Here is a 12,901-nt window from a genome sequence, read left to right as displayed (position 1 = left end):
TGTGCCAGATCTAACATAATAATTTGAGCCGCTTGTGCCTATGGCCAGTACCCTTACACTCACATTGTATGTTTGCCCTTTCTCCTTTGTATTAGATTAGCTTTGCTTTAAAGAAAGTAATATTGATCCTAAATCCAGTTTAGCCTGCATGGGATTTAAAATGCACCAAGCTTTGGAATGCTGTCATTCTTTTCTCAGAGGACTTTCCACTTGACAGCAAATCTCTCACTGTTGCCTAGAAGGCTTTTGCTTCATGCTCTTGCTTCAGATTGATTTGCAGTGTGACAAAGAACTGTGTGAGACTTACCAACATCTTACTGTCGAACGCACTGTGTGAAAGCAGTTGTATTTGCATAGCACTGCTGGAGCATAGAAATTGTAAGAAGCAATTCCTCTTTTAGAGCAGACTTAGGGTACAAGCAGCCAAATGCAAATCAAAATATCAAAATTAGGTGCAGCCTAGTAGTGCAGGTGTGACTTTGTTGAAAACATTTCATTTGCATTCCTAACTTAACATTTTCCCCTATCTGAATGGTGCTTTCTTAACTAACTAGTGCTGCAACCTTGTCCACAGTTACATGAGAGTAAGAGTCACTGAACACAATGGAAATTGGCTTATAATTAGACATTACCTGGATTGCTCTGCAAACACAAGAAATGTGGCTACAAAAGCAGGATGTATAACAACTTGGTTTAGATGGTCACAGTTTATATCAGTGGTTCTCAACCTTTATTTGACCAGGGCCCTCTCTCCAACATTAGTACCAAAAAAGGTTACGAATCAGTTTTTGGTCAACTTTAGATTCAGTTTGATTATTTGGGGTGCTGATTCAGATAGACCACATCAGCTCTACTTTCTGATACAGAACATATGCCTTCCAGTAGTCGCCATCTGCTGACCCACAGAAAACCATGTTTAATAATCTAGAGCTGATGTGGTCTATCCAGTGCAATGGTCAGTTCTGCGGAAAGGAACAGAAATAAAATTCATTAAATAAAGAGGAAGGAGGTTCACAGACTGGACTTTCGTTCTCATGGCCCACTGCTTGCCCACAGCCCACTGGTTGAGAACCACTGGTTTATAGCAATGATCAACTGATGTTCATGCCTTTCCAGTACAGATAAAAAAACTGGTTATTTTTTCTGAACACAGGTCTTTGAATAAGAGGTTTCTTGCAAGTGAGAATTCTCCATTCAGTAGTTACTTTTACATTTATTTTTTCTAAGGAAGTTTTTCTAAGGAAGCAGAAATCTGGTTGCATTCAGATGTGATACTAAAACATGTGTTATTAAGTTGGTGAAAGGTTTAGCAAACCCTTGATCCATCCTCTCCACTGATTTGGCTTCAAGGAGGATATTAAAAGTTGCCACTTCTATGTTAGATTAATCACTGTATAGATGCCAGCCAAACCACAAACTGTGATTAAGCTCAAATATGGTTTGTTTAAAAATCCACCTTTAAAACCCATGGTTTAATGCAGGCAGCCCCCGACTTATGAACAACTCATAGTTACGAATGGACCTGTCCCCTCCCTCCTTGCCATGAAATCTGAGCCTGAGCCATAGCGTGTCTGTATTTCTCCATCCCCAATTCCTTTTTTCCTATTAATATATCTCCAAACCCAATTTTCCTTTTCCTTCCTATCGATTTCTCCAAACCCCTCCCCCCTCCTATTAATCTCTCCGTTTTCCCTATAGCTCTCCGCTTCTCCTTTCCTTCAAGTCTGACACCACTTCTGATTGCCCTGGTTCAATGCTATGCAATGCTGGGATTTGTAGTTTGGTGAGGTAGCAGAATTTTTTTACAGAGAAGGCTAAAGTTCTTGTAAAATTACAGCTCCCAGAATTTTATGGCAATGAACCAGGGCAGGTAAAGTGGCATCAAACTGTATTGATTCCACAGCATAAGTATATCCCAAGGAAGCTGTGGCAGGATAAACCGGAGAGGCTCCTTGAGAGAAGGGTTACCTGTTTCTCTGCCCCCCTCCCCCATTGCTTGGAAGCTTTGATTTTTTTAAAAGAGGGATTCTAATCACCATAGGAACTATAATGTGCACCTTTTCTGGTCAAATTACAAAGAGTGCAGTTTTTTCTGGACCTGTTCCGAATTACAAACAAGTGTAACTTGGGAACGAACCTACAGACCTTATCTTGTTTGTAACTTGGGGACTGAGTTTATTCTGGGGTGGATAACCTGGTACCTTCCAGGTTTGTTTGTGTGTGTGCCTGTGATCTGTATAAGCCCTAGCCAGCAAGGCCAGTGATTAGTGTTTGTGGGACTGTATCTGAAAACATCTAGGTTGTCTGCTCCTCAGATGTTTATAATTAACTACACTTTGTCAGTTGTGTTACCAGCTATAGTAAATGAAAAGGTAGAAGTAGAAATGTTGAATGTCTCCTTGAGGCAGCAGGGGTGAGGGAGAGGAGATATGGCATTACTCCTGTTGCTTTAAACATTAAATGATGGTTTACTTCAAACCTGGAATCCAGCCAATGTGTGAAGCAAGTTGTTTTATGGAGCCAGAAGCAGTGACAAAAGGACAGTGGAGAAGATAATTAAAAGCACTGGCATCTTAAAAATCTATCAGCTGTTGGCTCCAGTTGCATGGAGAGCAGCCATCTCAGTGATCATGAAGTTTTACATATCCAAAAACTGAAAGAAAGGTGTTGGTGCCATAAAACAAATACTATTAATACATCATTTTTGCATAGGGGAAGACTTGACAACATCAAACTGGAGTGTGCATCTAAATTCTGGGACTATAAATACCTTAATCTTTCTCTTCTACTCCCCTCCCCATTTCCTTTCCCCTACTTCTTAGAAAAGCTAGACTGCCTTGTGTAGTAAGCTTTGAATCATTATAGGCCTTCAATCATGTGGGTCTGCGGGAAGTGTTTCTACACGTTTATGTGTCAGCTCAACTCATGCAGCGCTTGCAGATACATACTGACTAACCAGGAGAAGTCTATTTTTAAATGTGTTAATTTTAGTACACCTTGGTTTATATGTGTGTTGTTGAAACATATCTCTGAATAGCTCATCCTGTGCAGCTGGGACATTGACTGCCAGGTACTTAAAAGAATTAAAAGTAATTCTACCTCCCCACCCAACCCCCATTTTTTTGATGAAACAGAAGACATAGCCAAAGAGTGGATTCAAGTTTCTTCATTTGTCTGCTTTTTTCTGAAAACATGTAGCAGCACATTTAGGGTTAGTAAGGCAGAGGAACATAAGCTTTGGTGACTTTGGGCACATCACCTTCTCTCAGCTTCAGAAAACACCATGATAAAGTCAGTTCAGGGTCACCATAAGTCAGAAATAATTGAACACAACAAGAAACACTTTTCTTTCAGGAACACTATGGCCCTTTGTTTAACGGTGTTGGATTAAAGTTTATTTTTCCATTAAGTAATTTTGTTTCAGTATCCTTGCATCTGTAGGAGAATCCTAACCTCAAAGCCATTATTCTTTTACTTGCTACCTTTGATGTTAAGCAGATAGTGCCACGGTATCAAACTTGTTTTCACCGAGGGTCACATCAGCCTTATGGTTGCCTTCAAAGGGCTATTTGTAATTGTAAGACTGTATAAATGTAACAATGTTGCCCTGGCGTCAAAAGCCTCATGGGTCACATAAAATGATGTGGTGGGCCAAATTCAATTTGTGGGCCTTGTGTTTGACACGTGTGATATAGTGTCTTTAGAACTACTTGTTGTAGATCATGCTTCCAGATTATGTAAAAGAACTAGTTTAGCTGCAGACCAATGGGATAGAAGCAACCAAGAAGTTTGCACCTTTGTTTAGAAAAGGATAGGGAAATGTTGGGGGCCATTCATTCCTACACCACTATCCCCCCGTGGCTATGCAGTCATCCCTGGCATAACCAAAAGCTATCCTGCATCATTGGTGATTCCAGGAATCTGACCAATACAGCTGATTTATGTGATTTGGGATGTAAAAGTAATAAGGGTAAAGGGACCCAGTGATATATTTTGTTGCACTTTAAAGGTTTCAACTATTAGCTGGCAAAAACTGATGGTTTCAGGACTTTGGAAATATCTAAGGAGGCTTTGAAGGCCACAATTTCCTCTAATTTGGTTTGGGAGATAGGTCATTTGGAAAATGAATTTACATCATGGGTTTAAAATGGTATTGATTTTCAGTCCACCTTGATTGGAATAATAATAATAATAATAATAATAATAATAATAATAATAATAATAATAATCCTTTATTTATATGCTGCTCCATCTCATTTGATGTACATGGATGACCTGAAGCTATATGGGAAAACGGAAACTGAAATCCAGTCTCTGACCAACACTGTCCGAATTTTTAGCACTGATATCAACATGGAGTTTGGTTTGGACAAATGTTCGACAGTGGCATTGAAGAAGGGAAAAATCATTGAAAGTGAGGGCATAAATATGCCCAATGGCCAAACAATAAAGTGTCACCAGCCAGAGGCCTATAAATATCTGGGCATACTACAGCTGGACAACATCAAGCATGAACATGTGAAAACTGTGGTCAGCAAAGAATACACACAAAGGGTCAGAAAAATTCTCAAAAGCAAGCTCAATGGAGGCAACACCATCAAGGCCATAAACACCTGGGCCATACCTGTCATAAGATATACTGCTGGCATTATAAATTGGACACAGGTGGAACTGGACAATTTGGACAGAAAAACAAGAAAACTCATGACCATTCATCATTCACTGCACCCTCGCAGTGATGTTGACCGGCTATATCTGCCTAGAAGATCAGGGGGCAGAGGACTCTTACAAGTAAAGCAAGCAGTCAAAGAAGAAGAACATGCCCTGGCAGAATATGTCAAGCAAAGTGAAGAACCTGCTTTGATTGAAGTCAAAAATCAGAAACTCCTCAAAACACAGCAGACAAAAAACCAGTACAAGAAAACCGCACTACAAACTAGAGCTGACAGCTGGCACAACAAAACACTGCATGGAAAGTTCCTTGACAAAATTGAAGGAAAAGCTGATAAGGAGAAGACCTGGCTCTGGCTCACGAATGGGACCCTGAAGAAGGAGACAGAAGGCCTGATCCTTGCAGCCCAGGAGCAAGCCATCAGAACAAATGCAATTAAGGCCAAGATTGAAAAATCAGCTGATGACCCAAAATGCAGACTGTGCAAGGAAACCGTCGAAACCATTGATCATATCCTCAGCTGCTGTAAGAAAATCGCACAGACAGACTACAAACAGAGGCACAACTATGTGGCCCAAATGATTCATTGGAACTTATGCCTCAAGTACCACCTCCCAGGAGCAAAGAACTGGTGGGATCACAAACCTGCAAAAGTATTGGAAAATGAACATGCAAAGATACTGTGGGACTTCCGAATCCAGACTGACAAAGTTCTGGAACACAACACACCAGACATCACAGTTGTGGAAAAGAACAAGGTTTGGATCATTGATGTTGCCATCCCAGGTGACAGTCGCATAGATGAAAAACAACAGGAAAAACTCAGCCGCTATCAGGACCTCAAGATTGAACTTCAAAGACTCTGGCAGAAACCAGTACAGGTGGTCCCGGTGGTGATGGGCACACTGGGTGCTGTGCCAAAAGATCTCATCCGGCATTTGGAAACAATAGACATTGACAAAATCACCATCTGCCAACTGCAAAAGGCCACCCTACTGGGATCTGCACACATCATCAGAAAATACATCACACAGTCCTAGACACTTGGGAAGTGTTTGACTTGTGGTTTTGCGAAACGAAATCCAGCATATCTATCTTGTTTGCTGTGCCATACAACGTCGTTGTGTTGATAATAATCCTTTATTTATATGCCGCTCCATCTCCTCGAGAGGACTCAAGGCAGTTTCCAGCATATATAAAACAGTCAGTTCTGGCATGACCAATTAAAATGATTTGTGATTAAATTCTCTGTCTCTCCCTGGAAGCCCCTTGTTGCTAATTTAAGGGCAAAAGAGACATTCACGCATCCCCCTTCGCATTCACAATTCGACAAAGTTGTAAATTTGACCAAGCTAAAATCCATATGTCAGTTAAAGAGGAATAACTAGCATTTCAGTTGGCTAAATTGGGTTAGATCAAGGTATTCCGGCTTAACTAAGCCCCACTAATATGTGGATCTAATTTCTGTGATCATTAGAAGAGAAGAACAAGATTTGCTCACCCATTCAGTTTGCACTTATATTGAAAGTAGAATGCAAGCAGTGAGAACATGCTTGCTGATCTTAATGTCAGTGCATTCAGTGGGAGATTTGAGAAAAACTGTACCCACAATCAAAGTCAGTGTGTAGGTTTTATCAAATTGACTTGGTACTTTGCACAATCCCACCTACAGAATGTGCAATGGTTAGAGTTAGTTGGTTGTGGTTGAGCTCTCAGTTTCCATGAGTTCACTTATGTTTAGTGCTATGGAGGGACAACGCCTCGACCAAATGAGTGAAACAGGCCAAAACGTGGAAGCAAAACTATTAAATGGAATATGAATCATCAACAAGAAACAGCCTTCCCCAGCCATTATAGGAATTCTAGTCGTTTTAGATATTTAATAATGGTCATTTTGGAAGATTTGGAAATTTTGGAAGAAAGGATTTCTGCTCTGTATGCCAATACATCATCTTAACACAACAAAGAACAAATATTCTGTTTCTCCCTCCCTTCCCCTTTCTATCCATGCATGGCAGCATTTAGTATTGACCTTTTTATGGGGAGGAGAGAGGGAGGGAAGGAAGGGGAGGAAGGATAGAAAGATCTGGTTCAATTTTGTTGGTTTAAGCATACTATATTTGCTAAAATAGCGTATGTCCTCCTTTCGAATAAATGAATTGCATTTTACAACCCTTTACGTAAAAGTGCAATTAGTTTTTATATCTATGCACTGGTTTATTGATCTTATTTTCTTTATGGCAAGATATAGAAGGTGATTAAAGTGCATGACTGGAGGCATATTTGTTTTTAGTTGGGAAATTTGGGGGGGATTTTCAATGTACTCACAAGGTTTACAATTTAGTATTGTCTGATTCCAGATTTCTCTGTTCTTTGCCCTGTTAACCATAATCACAGGACTGTGGAAAAGAAGGCATATTCTGAATATTGGTAAATTGAAAGGTGGTATTGGCTCATGGGCATGCATGTTACTTGATGGAAATTCATGTAAATGGAAAAAGAAGTTGATTTTCCCCATAACACCCTGCCCCCAAGTAATTCAAATGAATCTCTTGTCTTCAGTGATGAATGCATCATGCAGCTGTTCATCTGCTAGATGAAAACTGCTGGCTTCAGCATATGACCTAATCCTTTGCAAACTGAGACATTTTATAATCCGTTTGAAAATTATTTAAAAAATTGAATTAACATATTTGTGCTGGAGTAATGTATAGGTATTTATTTGTAGATGTAGGAGTACCTGCTAGATCTTCCTCTAAAAAAACCTTCTTACTACCTTATGGGCATTGTGTGTGTTGCCTTGTAATTTAAAAAACAAGGCTGAATACAGGATTAATTACTATGCAAAGAACACACATATGCAAACCATTGTTTTAAGAAGACAGATTGTATTTAGTTGCATATTTGAAAACCACTGAGTCAGTGACTTCCTAACTTGTTCATTCAGATGACAAGATGCATACGTTCTGCTCACCACACAATATATTGATGTAGCACTTGTTCAGCATCTTACTTTTGTTTTTCCAAAAATAGCACAAAAATAGTCAAATTCTGCTTAGCAGCCCCAGACTTTTTCACTTGGGAACTGATTAAATATATAGTGTTCCCTCACTTATCGCGGGGGTTACGTTCCAGGACCACTCGCAATAAGGGACACTATATTTATTTTAATATTTATACTTTATTTAGCAGTTACAATATACAGTACACCGGCAGAGAAGAAGAATGGAAGACAAATAACCCTTTTTTATTTCCAACCCTTCCCTAGCCTCTCCCCTCTGCCTGCATTTCTCCCTTCCCCCCTTTCAAAACTCTTTCTTATAAGCCTGCCCCTTCCCTTCCTCCCCAAAAACCCGCAAAACAGCAAAAATACCCTGATAAATGGTGTACATTAATAGTTATTGAAAACCCGTGAAAGAGCGAGGACGCAAAAAGTTAACCGCAAAGTAGCAAGGGAACACTATAAAAAATTATATTGGGAAAAATGCTGCTCCTTTCAAACTCTTCCATTAATTAAAAGTTAACATTTTAATTCAGAAAAATGTCAGTAATAAAGCCATGACAAATTTAAATAACAGCATGAAAATAGATAAAACAAGTTAAGCATCGTACCAGTTAGCTAGGTGTTCAACGCCTCTGCTTAAGGAGCTTCACTGGCTGCCATTTACTTTCCGGGCCCAATTCAAGGTGCAGGTTATCACCTACAAAGCCCTAAACGGTTTGGGACCCACCTACCTTAGAGCCCGCATCTCCCCCTACGAACCCGCACATTCTCTTCGCTCGTCGGGGGAAGCCCTTCTCTCGCTCCCACCACCCGCGCAGTCGCGGTTGGTGGGGACGAGAGAGAGGGCCTTCTCCGTCGTGGCCCCCCGGCTTTGGAACTCGCTCCCTAGAGAGATCAGGCAGGCCCCTACCCTCCACTCCTTCCGTAGGAGCTTAAAAACCTGGCTCTTTCAAAAGGCCTTTGATACTTAATCTGGTGTCGGACTGATCGATCTGCCCATTTTATAATAGCCCCATTCTCGAGGTGTTGCCAATGCTATATTGCACTTTGTCCATTTTAACTGAGAAATTACCTTCCCCATTTTGGCCCATTTCGGCACATGTTGCACGTTGCCTGGGTTCTATGAATTAGTCTCCAGTGTTAGTATTGTATGTTTTATGTTGATTTTAACGATTGTTTTTACTGTAATTGATGTTTTTATTGGATAACTGTTTTATTGCTGTGTTTTGATATTTGATTGTTTTATCAGGCAAGGCCCCATGTAAGCCGCCCCGAGTCCCTTCGGGGAGATGGGGCGGGGTATAAAAATGAAGTTGTTGTTATTATTATTATTATTATTATTATTATTATTATTATTATTATTATAAAGAAACATTTTAATATCTTGAGTTGTGTGGCTTTCCAGATGTTTAACTGCTAGGTAAAGGTTTTCCCCTGACATTTAGTCTAGTTGTGTCCGACTCTGGGGGATTTAACTGCCTGCCTTGCCCAATAATGAGTGCTGGGAGGCATAGTTCAACATCTGCAGGTCTTCAGGTATGCCAGCCCTGATCTAGAACATGCAGTGTGCAATCTCAATTACAGTAGCATGATTCCACTATAGCACCATTATGTTAAATCCTAGAAGTTGCAGTTTGTGGAAGGAGTATTTAAATTTTTAGCCAGCGCAATAGTGCCTTAGTAAAGGTAAAGGTTTCCCCTGAAATTAAGTCCAGTCGTGTCCTACTCTGGGAGTTGGTGCTCATTTCCATTTCTAAGCCGAAGAGCCGGCGCTTTCCCTAGACACCTCCTAATTTAACCTGCTGCGCTTCCAGGGGCTCCCTAATAGTGCCTTATCAACTATAAATCCCAGGATTCCACAATATGTAGTCATGTTAAATTAAAGTGGAATGAAAGCACTACAATAGTAGAGTGTAGAAAGGCCATAGGATGGCTTCTGTTGGACTTTTCTACCTGTTGTACCTTTGAAGGTGGGAATTCTTGTTGCTGATCCACACGATTTCAGAGTCCTGAGCTATATGAAGCCAGACTAATCATTTTGGTTCTGAAGCATGAAATTGTTTTTTAAAAAACACCTTTTCCTGTTACTGATTGTTGTTTGTGGTTTGTATTGCATAAAGTGAAAGCTCTTGTGCATTGATATGTATTTTTGAAAATAGCAGTTTATTTGAAGGGGAAAAATAAATCTCGTTCTTCCACCAGGAGGAAAAATTAATATCTTCTATCAATCCAAAAGGCCTAGACAGCTTTCCCATTGGGCATCTTGTTATGTAAACAAAGTGGGCATTGTTCTTCCCAGTGCGTCTGTGTTGCCTCAGTCTACATCAAATAATGTTCACTAGAAGCATTGTGAAAGTAATGATTCCCCTTTCAAAGAATCCCAAATCTTGGGGATTATTCCGTCATTTTGTTTAAACAAGACCAGATGGGCTTGTAAAGCACAGCATGCCAGAGCAAGATCCACTGGAACATGCTAACTTCAATTATTAAAATGGCTTGTAAAATACTGCTCACATTGTCTTCTAGTCTGTTGGCTTGAACTATGTAGTAAACTAAAATAAGTACACACTTTCTGCATCCTCTCTCAGGGAACCTGCCATACACACTCTTTGTAAAGCAAAATCCATATGGATAATAATGTTTAAACCAATTAATTGGAAATGAAAATTAGAATAAGATAGGCTTTGTTTGTCAGACATTCTCATTTGGGAACAGATCCCATACTTGGAATCATGATGTTGGAAGTAGAGCACCCACTTTTGTAGCTTGATCTTAAGAAGGGTAGATTCTGGTGTCAAATCATTCTAGGAACTTGTTATCCTGCAATTTATTTAAATCTAGGATTAGTACAACAAACAGTAAAATGTTATCTGTTGAGGGACACAGAAATGCCCTGTCATGATTGCTGAAGCTGTAAGCTGTTTTCAGCAATTTAATTTTTTTTTGCATACTTTGTGTTTTATTTGTGGATTTGATTAATATGTTCTCTGTGTGAAGTGATGATAGAGGACCTATAATCCTATAATTCTAAGAGGAAACACTTATCTGGGCATCTGTAGACCCTGCAATGCTATTCAATTACCGCAGACGTTGGCTATAGATTCACACTAGAGGACCTAGAAACTTTGAGAAAAGGTGGTCTTCTTATTGCATACGGTCTTTCCTGTACTGTTTAAGTTTTCAAAACTTCACAAAGTATTTTGGAGGGGGAGAATACGTCACATAGGAACTACCAGCTACTATGGCCGTTGGGCATATTGACTTAGAGACCCTATGAAATGTTCTCCCATCCCAGCCCAAAATCAAATGAAAACAAACGTGTTTTTTTAAGTTCTGAAAATTAGAAGTGTCCAACAGTTGGGTTTTATAGAGGTAAATTAATATTATTTCATTTTCTGTCGCCACCATTTCATTAAATATTTATTCATAAAATAAATATTACTGATCTGCAGCAGATCTGATTCATTTCACACTGAATACATGTGGCACCTAGTGCATGGTATATCTGGCTGGGGTACCTGATTTGGACCAAGGAAGTATAGATTAAAATCCTGTCTTGATCATGGAATTCGTTGGGTGGGTCTCAGCTAGGTTGTTTTTAGGTTAAAATATGGCACAAGGGACAGTTGTGTCAAAAAGGGAGTCGGTGAGAGAATGAAATAGTGTGTTCCTTTGTTCCAGTATTTGTGAACATATAAGTGGGAACATGTAGACACTATCCTACCAGTTACACACTGAGAAGTACTATATTGCAAAGGAGGCTGCAGCCATTTCCTTTGAAGTGATCCCTGTTGACTTCAATGGGAGTTAAAGGCATGTATAAAATTACTTCTATAGCCATATTAGATTCCCTGTATTTGTGTTCTGATCAATCCGTAATGGTTGTTTACTCTCTCAGATCTTTTATGGACCAGGTGGTTGTGGGGAAACCCCAGGCAGGATCAAAAGGTCTTATAATGCTGGTAGAGGCTGTTTCCACCTGTGAAATTGGGAAATGGGTTATACCTCTCTTCCTTTATTCACTTTATGAAACATGTTTTAAAGGGATAGAATACTCTGTGGAACAGGTTTTCATATAACACATGACTTCATGGAGATGGGATGGGGAAAGGGTTATAGCACACATGGGCAAACTTTATTGTCTTGGGGCCACATTGCAGGCCTGGATGGGCCAAGAGGGAGGGAGGTCAGGCACTCATTGGGTGTATGTGCTGGGTGTATACTGGCATGGGAGGGGAATGATGGTGGGGCCAGGAGGGGGCAGGGCAGGGTCTGAGTCATCCTCAGGTTGTCCTCCCAGCATAAGGACGGGGCTGCTTACACTATCCTTATGCTGGGAGGAAGGCATGACACATGGTGACTGCCCCGATCCTGATCCTCGGGCTGGTCTCTTGGCATTATGTTGGGAGGAGGCAGCAATTGAGAGTGCCCCGGAAGGCTATCGCTGCTACATGCCTTCTTCCCCATCTTTTTGGCATAAGGACGTAGCGGGCTGCTGTGTCTTTCTGCCAAGAGGACAGAGAAAATGAGGAGGGTCTGAGGTAAGTACCCAGGGGGCCACATCTGGCCCCCGGGTCTTAATTTGCCCATGCCTGGGTTATAGGTTTCCCAGAATGTTTGGATATAAATGTGAGATAAATATGGAATAAGTCAATAATGTTGCTTAAGATGGTAACAAATGAATATAATGTTGAGAAATTTGCATAAGTTCCACACCTATTCTTACTGTTATTATTAGTGGTATTGGTAACTGTAGTGAGAGCTGTATTTTTGTGCTACAATTCAATCAAATTCCAAGAATGATTTACCAAAAGAAAATCCAGCCTTCACTTATCCAACGTTCTGTATTATCCAACGGAGTCTGCCTCCAGCCCGGATCCACAGCTGTTTCTCTAGGCAGCAGCGCACAACGAACCAACATGTCCATTAACAACATAAGTGCAGCCATACTCCCAAACAAGTGGCAGACTTGTTGTAAAACATGATGTTTTGGTGCTTAATTGTAAAATCATAACATAATTTGGTGTTTAATAGGCTTTTCCTTAATCCCTCATTATTATCCAACATTTTCACTTATCTAACGTTCTGCTGGCCCGTTTATGTTGGATAAGTGAGACTTTACTGTACTTGGAAAAATAAAAATGCATTTAACTTCCATGCCACTGCAAAGAAGACAGTTTGCCTGCATCATTTCAGTTGGTGATAACACACCCAGTAGAGATCTT

At 40.2% G+C, this 12,901-nt stretch overlaps 1 protein-coding gene across 12 annotated transcripts in view; it reads left to right on the top strand.

Moving 5' to 3' along the window:
- sema4d (semaphorin 4D) overlaps positions 1 to 12,901 on the top strand; it is a 144,221-nt gene that overhangs the window by 27,971 nt on the left and 103,349 nt on the right. The gene's annotated exons all lie outside the window — the stretch shown is intronic.

This window comes from Anolis carolinensis, chromosome 2, assembly GCF_035594765.1.
Source record: "Anolis carolinensis isolate JA03-04 chromosome 2, rAnoCar3.1.pri, whole genome shotgun sequence".
NCBI lineage: Eukaryota > Metazoa > Chordata > Lepidosauria > Squamata > Dactyloidae > Anolis > Anolis carolinensis.
The sequence above is the reverse complement of the archived record's forward strand: the minus strand, read 5'-3'. Positions and strand labels throughout refer to the sequence as shown.